Genomic DNA, 14,659 nt, shown 5'->3' with positions numbered 1-14,659 from the left:
TGACCCCCCCCCCCGCCCCGAGTCCTCACCCACCTGCATTAGGGAAGGGACCTGGTCTGGCTGGTCAAGAAGGGGGGTGCCCCCAGAGCCCTCACCGCCTTAAGGAAGGGACCTGATTGGACCATGCAGCTTTCATGACTCAGACAATTTCATTTTGTAACATCATGCAAGTCAGACAGGGTTGCAGCCGGCACCTAACCCCTGCACAGCCCAGGAGCCCAGAAGACGAGGTGAGATACCCACTGCCCCCCGCAGACACCCCCAGGCCCTCCTGGGAGCAGGTGCTGACCGTGGCCGGTTCTCAGATCCGGGCCATTTAATCTGCTGTGTGGCCGGCGGGCTGGGCGCAGGTGGTTCTGACTCAACCACCTGGTGGAGATGCTCCCGTGAGTGCAGAGAAGTAAGAACCAGCTTCTGGAGGAAGATGGAGGTGGATGCACACGGCACGGTTCTGGGGCAGCCGCGTGCCGAGAACCCCGGTCCCCTGGAGCTCTGGGGGCAGGAGGCCATGGTGGGGGCCGGTGGATGCCGAGCTCCGCTGGTGCGTTCACAGAACAGAGCGGGTCCCCATGCCTGGCCCACAGGGACCACTTCCTGCGAGTGTGAGGGGGGCTGGGTGCGCGACCTCAGGGTTCTTTCATCGCTAATGAAGATGCGGGGCCTCAGCCCCCCTGTGCCCAGGGGCAGGCAGTGATGGCCCTCGCGCCACAGGGGTGTCCGCGCAGGGTGTCCCCACAGGGTGCCGCAGCGTCTCCCTCCTTCCTTTCCTGTCTCGGCTCCTGACGCCGGGTGGTTCAGGGCCCAGTGATATCTAGGAAGGAAGGGAAAGGTTGTGCTGTCTAGACATTAACCCTGCACCGTGTCGTTTCTACCCCGCGAGTATCCCAGCAGCAGGATTAGGCTGGCAGGGATGGCATTCCCCGGGGTCCACTCCTGCTGCTCTCTGGAACCTTCTGGGGCCAGCGGTGGGGTGTGGCATGGAGGAGACAGGCTGCCCTCAGGCTGGCCACCGGGAGACCGAGGGGCGGGACCACGGAAGGGGCCATGGCTCCCGGGACCGTGGAACTGGGGGGAGCCTCAGCCGGAAGCCGGGCGTGGCCTCGCGTGGGCCCTGCTCCTGTGGCCCGATTTCGGCCGGGCCCCGTGCAGTCCTGCCTCTCCCCGGGAAGGGTGGGAGGCGCTTCCGTGATGGGCCGTCCCCACTTCATCACCTGCGTCCCCCACCCTGCGAGACCCATGGGCCCCAGTGGCGTCCATGCTGGTTCCTGCCCTGTACCGGGTTCGGGGGTGCCCGTGCGTCTGCGGCTCAGCCCCCTCCAAGCAACCCGGGGACAGACGGACACGCAGGCTCCGGGCAAGACTGGACTTTGTCCCGGGCAGTGTCTGTAGCCCTTGTTTCGTCCTCACTGAAGTTTTACGCCAAGTGCTCTGTGCTCGGTGCCCCTTGCAAAGGGCCCCTGCGGTCCGGGCTCAAGCGCGTGGGGCCAGGACCCTGGTGGCGTCGAGGTCTGTGCACCAGACGCCAGGACGTGACAGCGGCCGGGCCAGGAGGCAGGGCTGCTGAGTCGGTGCTGGGCGAGTGTCTGCACCGCCCGCTGCAGGGCCGTGTCGTCCGTGGAGGGACGAGTAGCCCTCCGTCTGACAGCCGTCTGTCTGTCTGGGGCCTTCGTGGGGNGCCTGGGACTCTGCTGGGCACCTGCCCTCTCCACCCACCTTTCGGCCGCGAGGCGGTTGGTACCGCTCCGGGGCGCCGGGGGTGTTTGAGCCAGGGCTCCGGCTCTGTGTCCGCCAGACCCCCTCACTGCTCAGAGGTGGGAATAGTTAGCGGGCTGCAAATTCGGAAATTGCCTGGAATGAGAAGCCAGAGTCCCCTGGACTTGGCCGACCCTGCTGTCTGCTGGGGAACCATCCCCCCCTCCCGTGGGCCTGCCGGGGTGAGAACGGGCTGCAGCTGCGTCTCGGCTCCCAGGTGACGGGCCACATACGCGTGGCGCCTTCCTCACGGACACCCTCCCTCCCGCCAGCTCCCAGGAAGCAGGCTGCTGGTCTTCTCGGCTCGCCAGGCTCGGGGACCTGCTTGTGCCGCGCAGATAAACGTCTCCCGCAGGCCTCGGGGAGCGCCGGCCCGCTCAGGGTGACCGCGCCTCTGGAATTTCCAAGGCTCTCACTGCTGCGTGCGCGGGGGTGTCTGTGCCCAGCCGCTCGTCATTCCACTTGTACGGTCGCTCCCTGCGTTCCTGAGGCTCGTCCCATTTGGGGGAGGTGCTCCGCCCCTCCCACCCCAGCATACTCGCACACCTGTCCCCCACACGGCCACACGTGTGCTCACACACACTCACACAGGGCTCTGTTCAAGGGCGCAGGACCATTCACAGGCTCTCTGCTGGCCGGGTGCAGGTGCCCATGGCTGTCCTGTGGGGAGCCTCCCGGAGCCCACCAGGCACTTTCTAGAAGTTTCAGGAACTTTCGGGAAGTTTCTAGAACTTCCTAGGAGTTTTAGGTGTCCTTTCTGATGGCCCACCGGCAGTGCTACTGTTTCCTCGCCCCCCCAGAGCAAACCCAGTCTGGAAACTGGTCCCTGAAGGTGCCGGGGTGAGAACGGCTGCTTTTGTCTTGGGGTTACCAGGCCCCTGAGTGCCCCTTGCTGGGTGAGGGTGGCTGTGAGGGCTTCTGTCACCCCTGTGCCTGCGGGAACGAGCGAAGGACACAGGAGCCTCCAGCCGTGGGACCCCGGGGGCCAGTCCCGCAGACACTGGACCACCTGCCTTGGCCGGGCTGGGTGGCCGAGTGGACTTTCCACTTCCGTCAGGACAGTCGACCGCTGAGTCCCTGTCTCTGCGGGGTCGGCCCAGGTCAGCGCTGGCTGCCTCGCGGCACCGACATCTCCTCCCCCGCCCCTCCGTGGCCCCTGAGTCACCCAGGTTAGCACTGAGTTAATGATCCTGGACTTGGTCAAACATTAACACGTCAGGCCGGACAGAGGACCCTCCTTTCTGGACGAGCAGCGTCGTCTTGGCCCAGATGTGCTGTGGACACGCCGCAGGAAGGGGCCTCCCCACTGGCTCCACGCTCCCGAGGGGTGGCCGTCTCCTTGGCGCCATGTTGGGACCAGGCTGTGTGGCGTTGTCCCCACGGGCAGTGGCTGGCCACGCCCAGCTCCCCCAGACGGTCTCAGTCAGCATTTTGATTGGGAATCTATGGCGGAACAGTGTGAGCGAGGCTGGAATGGAAGAGGAGCAGGTTCCCAGCAGGTCTGCAGGCCACGGGCCCAGCGGCCGTCCGCGCAGGGACCTAGGCCGGGGACAGTGATGGGGCCCTGGAGGGACTGCCCCCAGGGGGCCAGTTGCCTGGACTGGTGTGTGTAGTAGCATAACTAACCCCTTACAGCGTTCACAGGGCTCCTGAAGAGCACGTGGGGGCAGATCCATGTCCCCTGGGCCTGCTGTGGGGAGGCCCTGGCGCCATGGCCAGCCCTGCCCCCCAAAGGATGGCGCTCAGGCTGTGGGGGCGGACAGAGGGTCCCTCTCCGTGATTGCAGTGAGGTGGCTGGGGGGCGTGGCCCGGCCCTGTCCTGTGTGAGCTGGCGGACGCCGGGCAACCATCCTGGGGGTGGCCTGGGGCTGGCCCAGAGCTGGCCTGAGGTCCCTTGCAGACTGTCACCTCCCATGAGGGGAGTGGCCTCCGTGTCCTGAGCTGTGAGAACACGGGGTGACGGTGGCAGAGGTGAGCCCCGTCTCCATGGCTGGCCTCTGACACCTGGCCCGCAGTGTGGACCGGGCCCCTGAATTGAGAGCAGGGGGGCTGTGGCCAGATGCTTGTGGTTTCCACCTGCAGTTTGGAAGAGCAGGTGCCACGAGTGTCCAGCTCCCTCTGGAAGATTCCGTGGGGGCGGATGCTCACGGAAACTGTTTGTCTCTGTGGTCTGTAGACCAGGCCTGACCTTGCCAAGGCTGTCTGTCCCCCTTCCCGCCTCAGACCGTCCATTCGGTTGCCTCGGGCAGCACCAGGCTCCTCCAGAAGGTCTGAGGGAAGCCCTGGGTCACCGGGGCCTCCAGGCGGAGGCGGCCAGCGCCGGCGGGGAATCAGGTGCTGAGCAGTTCGGAGAGTCTCTGAGGGTCATGGGCAGGGGCTCCCTGCTGGTTGAAGCAACGACAGGAATACAAACCCAGAACTTTCTGCAGAGGCCAGAGGCTGAGGTTGGAGGCTCTTGGCTTCACTATCACTTGGGAAGGGTTTAAAATGTGTCCCTTCTGGCCCACACGCCTTTATCCACGGTCTGCTGCCTGGGTGTGTGACCCTGGCCCTGTGACCCCGTGGTTCCTCAGCTGCACTTGAGCTCCTAGGGCTCCGCCAGTGCCTTCCGAGCTTTGGTGCCTCCTGGAGAGAGGGGAGGGGTGCCATGCCCTGGGGGTCGGGCCTGGCAAGGCCTGGCGCACCCAGGGCCACTCAGGCCGCCCCTGTTCCTGAAGCCTGAGGTCCCCGGGGCGAGTCCTCCTTCCGGCCTGGTGCCAGGACAGAGACGCGGATCCCAGAGGGCTCAGCGGGGCGGCCGTGGGGGCTGGCGGACCCTGTGCTCCCCAGGTGACTACAGGTCTCGTGCTTTTGCAGACAGATGTAGGGCACGAAGGGCTCTTCCTGCACCCTGAAGGGCGGAGCTGGGCCAGATGGGAACTTGGTTTTGTTTGGTTTTCGCCCTAATGGCACTGAGGGCAGGAGCAGGTGGGGAAGGGTGGAAAGGAGGCCGGCCGCCCGTTCTAGGGTCAGGATTCAGCGCTCGAGTTAAGTCTGTGCTGGGGAGTTCCACCGTGCGCAGGGCCCTCCGTCTGGCCCTCACACGTGCTCCCGGTCCCCCGTCTCCGTTAGCCGGGAGGGCCGTCCCGGTGCAGGTGCTCGGGGTCCCCCATCTCCGTGCAGGTGCTTGGGGTCCCCCCTCCCTCTCCCCCCATCTCCGTGCAGGTGCTTGGGGTCCCCCGTCTCCATGCAGGTGCTCGGGGTCCCCTGTCTCCATGTAGGTGCTTGGGGTCCCCCCTCCCTCTCCCCCCGTCTCCGTGCAGGTGCTCGGGGTCCCCCATCTCCATGCAGGTGCTCGGGGTCCCCCATCTCCGTGCAGGTGCTCGGGGTCCCCCATCTCCGTGCAGGTGCTTGGGGTCCCCCGTCTCCGTGCAGGTGCTCGGGCCCCCCCCGTCTCCGTTAGCCGGGAGGGCCATCTCTGTGCAGGTGCTCGGGGTCCCCCATCTCCTTGCAGGTGCCCGGGGTCCCCCATCTCCATGCAGGTGCTCGGGGTCCCCCGTCTCCGTGCAGGTGCTCGCGGTCCCCCCTCCCTCTCCCCCCGTCTCCGTGCAGGTGCTTGGGGTCCCCCCCCCCCGTCTCCGTTAGCCGGGAGGGCCGTCCCGGTGCGGGTGTGCGCCCAGGCGTGACCCTTGAGCAGTTGTTTCCGCTGCTTGTCTTCAGCGGTGCTGGCCCAGGGTCAGGCCGTGGCTGAGCCCTTCGTGCAGGGACGGGCTGGGCACCACGGGCCACGGCATCAGCCCCTATGTAAGCGCTGAGGCTGACGTGGCTTTGGAGCAGGGCCCAGGCTGTGTTTTCAGGGGAGCGGTGTCTGTGACCCTCGGGCTGGGACACACCATCGCCTCCTCGGCCCCGAGGCCGGCCGGCCAGCCTGTGGACAGCAGGTGAGGACCAGGTGGGCAGAGGCAGGGTCTGGGGTGCCTATTCGGCTGAAGAAAACAGTGAAGAGCCAGGCTCTTAGGGTCCTTCACAGGCCGGACCCAGTGACCACGCAGAGAGGGCGGGGCAGTGGCTTTCATTTTCAATGGTGGGGGGTCCACGGCTCTCTGTCCCAGCCTTTGCCTTAGCGACTTGAGGACGTGTTTGGAGCAGTTGTGGGCGGGGGGCGGGGGTGGGGGGCTCCACTCCGGTCTCGTGGGGCCCCAGCTTTGTCTGCTGGGCTCGGCCGGCCACGGGCCCGGTGCCTGCCGGTGCGGGCCTCACCTGAGCTCCCGGACATAAGGTCCAGCCGGGCTCCCGGGTTCTGCCGCCCCTCCCCCATCACCCCACGGACACTCGCAGGGCCTGCTGGGCCCGGGCTCTGGCTGGGAGCCCTGGCGGGACCGGAAATCTGCGGGGGAGGGAGCCGTCCTGGCCCAGGTGAGGGCGCCGTGCCCGGACAGAACAGGACACCCCCACCTTCACATGCGCCTCTTTCCGAAGGCTGTGCGCATGCCTGTGGCCTACGCTGCACGTGTCAAACCAGGGCTTCTCTGGAGCGTTTGCAAGCAGCCCGGGCGGCCGACGCACCCGGACCCCGGGGGGGCCTGCGTCCCCCTCATCTCAGCCGCCTCCTCACCAGGGCGTCCAAATGTCACATCCCCTCCCTGCTGCCCCCCGCATGTGCTCAGCCTTCCCAGAGAGTCCCCGGCCCNGGAGCCCGTGGGCCGTGCGCCGCCTCCTCCCCGGCAGGCCCCCTCTTGCCCCTCGCCCGTCCCGGTGCTGACCTCACCCGTCTGCCTGCGTGTCGGGACAGCCCGTCCGGGCTGGCGGGAGGCTCCCAGAGGCCTGCGGAAGCTTCTGTGCGCCGCGGGCTGACTTCCCCCGAGGTGACATTCCTCCGTGTTGCCCTCCTGATGTGCACTTGCTTCACCGGGACCCCAGCGGCCCGTGCTGGCGGTCGCCCTGCCAGGCGCTGGCGGCCGGTTTCTGTCGCCCAGCAGACCGTCTGGGCGCTGACTTGGGGAGCGCCGGGCCTGGGGCTGGGTACGGGGCGAGGCCGCAGGAATCCGAGGCCTCGGGATGCGGGCTCACACCTGGCGGTGAGCTCAGGTCTGACTAATGAGGCTCCGTGACTCACGGCCCTGGGGCCTCCCAGGCCGGGCTGCTGCCCAGCACCGCGGGGACTTCTGGTCGGGTTCATACCGCGTCCCCCGTCCCCTACCCGTCCCTCCTCGAGCGCCTTGAGGGTGCGTCTCACCCTGTGGTGCGGGGTCTGCGTGGCGGGTAGGGGGTGAGGCCGTGTGAAGGGGCAGCCCCCCCGAAAAGGGCTGGACAGCCCTTCCAGTGAGGAAGGCAGGCTGACCTTGGCCCCTGGGCACTGGTGGTGGCCAGCGAGCGTGGCCCGGGATGGGGACGGAGGTCAGGAGGCTCCACGACACAAGGTGGGCAGCGTCCACGCATGTTCATGTCCACGCAGTCACATGCTGTGCCTTCCGTTGGCCAGGCACTGATAGAATTCCTCAGTGTTTTTTATCGGGGTAAAATGCATATAGCACAAAACTGACCCTTTTATTTATTTTTTAAACTTTATTTATTGAGAGAGAGAGAATGAGCAAAGGAGGGGCAGAGAGAGAGAGGGGGAGAGAGAATCCCAAGCAGGCTCTGCACTGTCAGTGCGTGGGGCTCCATCCCACAAATCGTGAGATCATGATCTGAACCGAATTGAGTCAGACGCTTAAACCGACAGAGCCCCCCGGGGACCCAAAGACTAAGCATTTTATTTTATTTTAAATGTTTTATTTATTTCTAGGAGAGAGAGAGAGACAGCGTGAGCAGGGGAGGGTCAGAGAGAGAGGGAGTCACAGACTGAAACAGGCTCCAGGCTCTGAGCTGGCAGTCAGCACAGAGCCCGACGCGCGGCCTGAACCCACGAACCGCGAGATCATGACCTAAGCGAAAGTCAGACGCTTAACCGACTAAGCCACCCAGGCACCCCCAGATTAAGCATTTTAAAGAGAACCATTCAGGAATGTTTGCTACATTTACAACGTTCTGTGACCGCCACGTGTCTGGTTCTGGAACATTCCCATCGGGGAAGCCCCCCCCCGTCCCCTCCCCCAGGCCCAGCCACCACTGCGCCTTTCTGTCTGTGGGTTTGCCCGCTGTGGGTGTTTTGTGTGACTGGACTCCTGCGATATTCATCCTGTGGCGTCCAGCTTCTCTCACCAAGTGTGATGTTTTCCGGGTCCTTCCGGGTCCTTCCACACTGTAGCGTGGGCCGGGGCCACATCCCTTTTTATGGCTGCATAGTATTGCGTTGTGGATTCTCTAACTTCTACATTTTTCCTGTAACTGAAAGTCTCTGGACTAAGGCTGGCTTGCCTTGAAAATGGCCCCGGGCCGGGTCTGCAAGCTCTCCTTCCTCAGGTCCCTCCCGGCCAGCAGCCTCTCCCACACTGAAGGCGCGGTGCGGTCGGGAGGTGAGGGCCCAGCGCAGAGCTCAGCAGGAGGGCAGGGGCGAGGGGAGGCACTCGCTGGGAGGGGAGATGTGTGCACCAGAGGCTGGGCTGAGCGCGCTGGGCAGGGCGTTCACGTGGGGCTGATCCTTCACCCGTGCGCAGATTGACTCCCTGGTTAGGGCTGCGTCCCAGGAAGGCGGGTTCCCGGGTCCCCTCTCCCCTGGTCGCCCCTCTCCGTGGCCCCTCGGAGGACCCACAGAGGCGGAGAAGGCCTGTGGCTGAGAGCAGGTGGGGGCAGGCGGGTGTGCGGCTCGCTCTTCCAGGGCCGGGCCCTTCGCGCACGTGGCTCGATGGCTGCCTGTGGTTGGCGGGTACTGTGGATGGCGAGGCTGCGGGGTCCTTTCCTCCTACCACTGCGTTCCCCGCCAGCAGGGGCTCTGGGCCGTGGTCTAGGCATCCTCTGCGTGAGCCCAGCCGCGTCCCTCCCCGCCCCCCGGGCCCGTCCACCCCTGGGCCTGGCTCCCTGGGCCTGCGGGAGCCTTGGCCGCGCTCCCACACCGGGGCAGGGGGCCCAGAAGCTTGAGTCCACGAGGAGGCATCACGTCCGTGTCCCTGCGTGCACCAGGGCTCTGGGAGTCTGAGCATCTGGAAGGGTCCGCGCGCCCCCTGCAGAGCAGGCATCCTGGACGGATTAAGGTGGGGGGCGGGGGTCAGCCACCACCTGGGGGGCCCTCGGCCACCTGCCGCCCTGCCCCCCAGGGGGTTGCAGGTGGGGCGCCCTGGGCTTCTGCCCCAGCCCGGCCTGTGTGAGCTGCAGGGTGGGGGTGGGGGGCTGGGCCTGCTCAGGGCGGCGCGGGTCACTCCCGCTGACCCCGGGTCTGGTTACAAAGGGCCGTGGAGAACGTGGGTGGCTGTCTGAGCCGCTGGAAGCCCAAGAATGTGGAGAGGGCTCATCGCGGCCTCAGGTCTCCTGGTTCCTCGGCGAATCTGCTTTTATTTCTGGGCAGAGACCACACGGGGAGACTNCCCACGCGCGGGGCTGCCGGGCAGCGGGGGCCGGGGGGGGTCTGCCGGACAAGCAGGGGCGTGTGGGGCAGTCACACCTGCCGCCTGCGCCGTCGGTAACCGTCGCAACCTGCGCGGCCGTTCTGTCCAGCAGGCGCCCGGTCCCTTTCCTTCCAGGTGATTTATCTGCCCGGTTGGGGGCGGAGGGCACATTCCATTCATAGCGGCTTATCTGGGCTGTCAGGCGGGCCTGGGAGGGGGTCTGAGACAGAACAGAGCCCCAGCTCTCAAGTCCCAGCGTGCTGGGGGCCAGGGCGGCAGGAGGCGTTTGCGCGGCGCTCCCCTGAGCCCCGGCTGTGTGCGGGGACCCGGCCAGCCGCGCACACTCCCCTCCCATTGCTCGCAGCCCGCAGCGGCCATGCCTGGGGGTGGGGGCCGGGCTCCTCGGGCCTGGGGGAGGGGACTCACTCNCCCGTCAGCTCTGTGAGGCTTTCCATGTGTGACACACCAGTGGGGGGGTGCTGGTAAGGACCGGGGAGCCACAGGGCTGGGCGGGGGATGAGCAACGCTGGAGGAAGGTGAGGTGCTGGGCCGCCCCCTCGGTGCCCGGCTGGCCCTGAGCCCTGTGGGTCCCTGGTGGGGAGCTTTCACTGACGGCCTTGGGGACCCCACCCTTCACATTGTCAGGTGACTTCCTCTGGTCAAGTTGTGGTCAGTGTAAATGGGGCAAATACTTACCAGGGGCCTCCTCTGCTTCGGGACCTGGGGCCCTGCCCTGAGGGTCACGGCGTCCAGGCGGGAGGTCACCCTACCGGGCTACAGGGATGGGGGAGGGCCAGCCTGTTTCAAGGGCTGAGCAGTGGGCTCCCCCCCGGCAGGGTCCCCGACAGCCTCCTGTCGCCCACCCTCCCTTCCTTCATACGCCACGCACGGCCGCCGTGCCCGTGTGAGGACGTGACCTGAGGCCTCTGAAGGGGTCCCCAGGAAGGGACCGTTCTCGTTGCCCGCTCACTGCTGCCCACTGGACTCCAAGCCACGCCCAACGTGCCGTGACTCCCCCGGACACGTTTCCCTGTAGGGCACCGGTCCCCTTCACCGCAGCGACTGCGTGGGAAAACTCCAGAAGGGGCCTGGAGAAAAACAGCAGCTTGCACAGATGTTAATCCTCTTTTGAAGCTTGACTTAATAGTTTAGCCAAAGAAAATAACAACAAGCTTCATTTCGAAGGGGGTCAGACTGTCTTTAATGTTTAATCTCTCTTGACCCTCAAGTATTCTGGAAGAACAGGGAAAGAGAGCGCGTCTAGTTCGCTCAGATGCCGGGCGGAAGTTTGGATGGTGGGACGCTTCATACAGGTTTTTTTAAATTAAAAAATCCATTATTTTTATAAGTATTTTCTTAGCAGCCGTGAAGTCCTGGGCCGTTGCTGCCTGCCCAGCGTGGCCGGGACGGTCCCAGGTCCTGTGGGCGCCGAGGCGGCGGAGCCGAGCTGGGGCTTCCCAGGGAGGCCCCTCCGGGGAGGAGGGAGGGCGCAGGAGCCGGGAGGTCTCACACAGGCCCTGTCCTGTCCGGGGCCGGAGCAGAGGCCCTTTCACCGAGGCCTGCACAGCCCCCGTCCTGGTCCGTCCTCACGAGAGGTGCCCGTCTGCAAGACCAGGCTGGGGTGGCCCTTTGAGGAGCCGAGGAGGCCGGCAGTGTCCAGGCCACCGCAGGACCCGGTCCTGACCCTCAGCATCAGCACGCCCTTACCGCCCTGCCCCCCCACGCCACGTGACCTCGGGGACTTCCGAGTCTCTCTGAGCCCGCTGCGGCTGGGTTCCTAGACACGGTGGCTGCAGGAGGGCCGTGAGGCACCAGGGAGCATTTAGCGGGGGGGGTGGGGGGGCAGGCGCCTCTCCAAGGCCCCCTCTGCCCCCTGGACGAGTACCTTGGAAACTCCTGGGGGTTGGGGTGCAGGATCGTTTCTGCCCTTTGAAGCCAGGCCTTGGGGAGCCGGACAGGTCGGCAGGGCGTCCCCACATGGGGACGGGTGTGAGGCCCCCGGAAGCTCTGCCCTTAGCTCAGAAACCAGTGCTCCCGGCCGCTCCCCTGCCCAGCTGCCCCACGGCCACACCGGGCTCTCCTGGGGTGATTCGCAGCAGCTCTGGACCCCATGCCTCACAGTCGAGGTGACAATAAGATTTGCAACACAGGCTTTCTGACTTCCTTTCTGTTCTTACCAAGTGACTGTTTACACGCAGGTGGTGTTGGGTGTGCCTGAGGGGCAGGCTGGCCATGGGGGAAGAGGCAGGGGCTGTGCCGTACCCCAGTGAGGGGTCCTGGGGGTCAGGCCCCAGGGCTGTTTCCTGCAGCTCATCTCCACGCATCTCTGTCGGGTGGTGCTGGAGCCACTCTAGGTGTGGGTCGACCCCAGGGCTTTGAACAGCCCATTCTAGAGTCAAAAATCTTTGCTATAGTCACTGTTCATGTGACAGGCTGCAGTTTGAAAAGAGCTTGAGGCATGAAAACCCTCGTCAGGGGTGGGGAACAAAGTGAGGAGGGGTGTTTGGGCCATGTGGTGCTCTGGAGGGAGGTGGGCAGTGGGGTTCGTCTCTGGAGCACCCCGCCCCCGCTCTCTGTCACTGCAGGCCCCTTCCTACTGGGACCCAAGTGGGGGAGGAGCTCACGCGCACCCTGGGTGGAGGGCAGCGAGCTGCGGGACTGAGCCCCTGCCTGGGTCCCAGGAAGTGGGCGGAGCCGGAGCGTGGGAGGGAGAGCACGGTGGTGGACACATACCTCGGTGTCCCTGTGTGCGGGGCTTGGGGGCCATGTCCCCGCCAGGGGGCCCCTTCCCCGCAGGTTTGGCAGCAGCTTTTAAGCTCACCCCCAAGAGTGAGCGGTCGGGCTGGTGTGGAGAACCAGCCGTTCGACCGCATCCATGTTCAGCTGTGGGCACGGGGCGGCCCCATCCTCGGTGAGTGCTGGGGGCCGCAGAGGGAGCGTCGGCATGGACCCCAGGGTCAGGCGGGGCGCAGGGGGTGCCGGTGAGCCTAGCGGGGTGGGCAGGGTGTAGTCACGGGGAACAGGGAGTAGAAACGTGAGCTTGTGCGCGGAGACGGGTGGGCAGGGGCCGCCGCCACCAGGGAGGTTCCCGTGAGGCGAAGGGTCAGTTCTGGCCTGAGGCTGGGGCGCTGTGGGGACCCAGTGGGTCCTCTCCGCCCCCCTGAATGGGCGTGCAGGGGTTAATCAGGAAGTGGACGCTGGTCCCTTCTGTAACCCGGGAGCCCCTCCTGGCCCCCAACCTTGAGAAGCTGTCCTGTGGCCGGGCCTGCCTCAGGTGGGGGCAGCGGGAGGCGCTGGGGCCCCGGCTCTTCCCCGGGGGACACTGTGGCTGCGGGATGAGAAGGGCCCTGTGCACACCGCCCTCCTGAGAAAGACTGTTTCAAAGAGAATCCGTCTAACACCTGCTGCCTGGGTATCAGCCGTGTGTGGGGTGTCCGAGAGCCGCCGCTGCCCCCAGGCTGGCCTCGGGGAGATGAGGCAGTGCCTATGCTGACCTCTGCCTGCCCGACACCCTCGTGGACGCCTCCCCCCGTGCTGGGAACGAGGGTGGGGGCCGTGGGGGTGTGTGTGGAGAGAGCGGGCGCCCGGCACCCCTAAAACCAGCCTGTCTTCAGGTGGGTCCGTCTGGTTTTGTCACCTCCTGCGGGCTGCATGTCCGGGGACCTTAGAAGCGAACTGGGTTCCCATTTCCTGCTTCATCCGGGAGGAGGGGGAGGAGGGGGCCGGGCAGGGAGGAGGGGACGGGAGGCTGGGCAGAAGCCACGGGCAGAGCGCGGACGGTGGGCGAGCCCGAGGGTCCAGCCCAGCACCTCGGGTCAGCAGGGGCGCCCGTCTGCGCCGTCGTGTGGGCCTGTTCAGCTGAGACACTCGGGGAGGGGTGGGGTCACACAGCGCACACCCACTCCCTCTCCGCCTGGGCCTGCGGGACCCTCATGGCCGGGTTCTCACTGCCAGATCGGGATGGCGGGATGCCCGCCCACACTGGCCACGCGGTAATGTGCCTTACGTGGGGTCAGGTGGCCTGCTTATTCTCGTGGGAAGGGGGGTGCTTGTTAGATGGCGCGAGCAGGCTGTCCGCGCAGCTACGGGGAAGCAGAGACCCCGCACGTGACGAGACACAGTGAGTTCCGGGCTGCCGCCCCTGCACCCGGACAGCCGCTGGCCTGCTTGTCTGTCGCGCTGAGTTCAGAGGGTGACCGTGCGTTCGGAACACGCGTTCCCGCGTCTGCCGGTCCCTGCGTCCGTCCGTCCGTCCCGCGTCTGCCAGTGCCCGCGTCCGTCCCGCCCCCGCCGGCGCAGCCTCCAGTCGCCTCCCTCCCACGAGACCGGTCAGGACGCCTCCTGGAGCTCCAGGCCACCGTGTGGAGGATGGCGCCTTCCGGGAGGTGACGCTTTCCCACCGTGGAGGGAACGAGCGGTCTTCTGCCTGCTGGGCCTCACCGCCCTCTGCGCCACGGAGGCCCGGGACTCCGCAGGCTGGGCTGTGCGCGCCACGTGCCGACTTGGATCCACACGCCCGTGAGGGAAGGAGGCTTCCCCCCGCCCCCCGCCCCGCTCCTGCTGGCAGTGTAACCAGGAGCTTGCCCCAAGGCGACGGCGCGCTGACGGAAGGTGCCGGCGTTGCCTGCCGGGACCCCTTCGTCATCGGTGGCCAGGGTGTCCTTCGCCAGAGCCCGGCCCAGGGGGCACTCCGTGGACAGAGCTCCGCGTGGCTGCCGCACACCTTCCAGGACGCGGACGAGCGTGCGCAACTCNGCATTTGCCGGGCGGACTGGCGGCAAAGCTAGTCCTGGTCGACAGCGTGAAAAGCAAGTGTCGGGGGGGGGGGACGCAAACGTGACGGGGACCCTCCGGAGACCAGAGGGACGAGTGTAGAAGAGAGAAAATAGCCGCGGAAGGAGAGCGCGTGGGTCAGAAGGAAGTATTTGCAAGCGTGTGACTGAGGTCGTGTGGCTCTGGTGACAGAGGAGCCCCGAGGGAAGGGGCCGGGTGGAGGGGGCCCCTGAGAGCAGGCGGCACACGCGGGGCCGTCCGTCGTCCGCCGGGGTCGCTGCCTCCCGCGTCTTCGTGGGTCGCCCGCCCTCTACGCTACTTACTTTCTAGGATCTGCTCCTCTTTGACCCGGTGCTCCGGGTGCTGGGAGCCTGTGCTCCGCAGACAAGAGCTCGCCCCCGGCAGGACCTCAGTCCAGCGTCACCCAGAGCAGCCAGAGCACACGGGACCCCCGGGCAGCAGGGCTGTGCTCCCGAGTGGATGGCCAGGGTGTGTTAGCGCCTCCCTGACCACCAGCATGCACACGCATCAGCTCTGCGGGGGGCCTGAGTGCAGGGGGGGGCCCCGAGTGCAGGGGGGAGCAGCCCTGAGTACGGGGGGGGGCCCCGAGTGTGGGGAAAGGTCTGAGTGTGGGGGGGAAGCCCTGAGTGCTGGGGGGAAGGAATGTGGGG

The 14,659-nt window shown here is 66.3% G+C and overlaps 1 protein-coding gene across 1 annotated transcript in view; it reads right to left on the bottom strand.

Moving 5' to 3' along the window:
- SLC19A1 (solute carrier family 19 member 1) overlaps positions 1 to 14,659 on the bottom strand; it is a 98,146-nt gene that overhangs the window by 396 nt on the left and 83,091 nt on the right. The window lies entirely within an intron of this gene.

Source organism: Crocuta crocuta, unplaced genomic scaffold (assembly GCF_008692635.1).
Source record: "Crocuta crocuta isolate KB4526 unplaced genomic scaffold, BGI_CrCroc_1.0 scaffold675, whole genome shotgun sequence".
Taxonomy (NCBI): domain Eukaryota; kingdom Metazoa; phylum Chordata; class Mammalia; order Carnivora; family Hyaenidae; genus Crocuta; species Crocuta crocuta.
The sequence above is the reverse complement of the archived record's forward strand: the minus strand, read 5'-3'. Positions and strand labels throughout refer to the sequence as shown.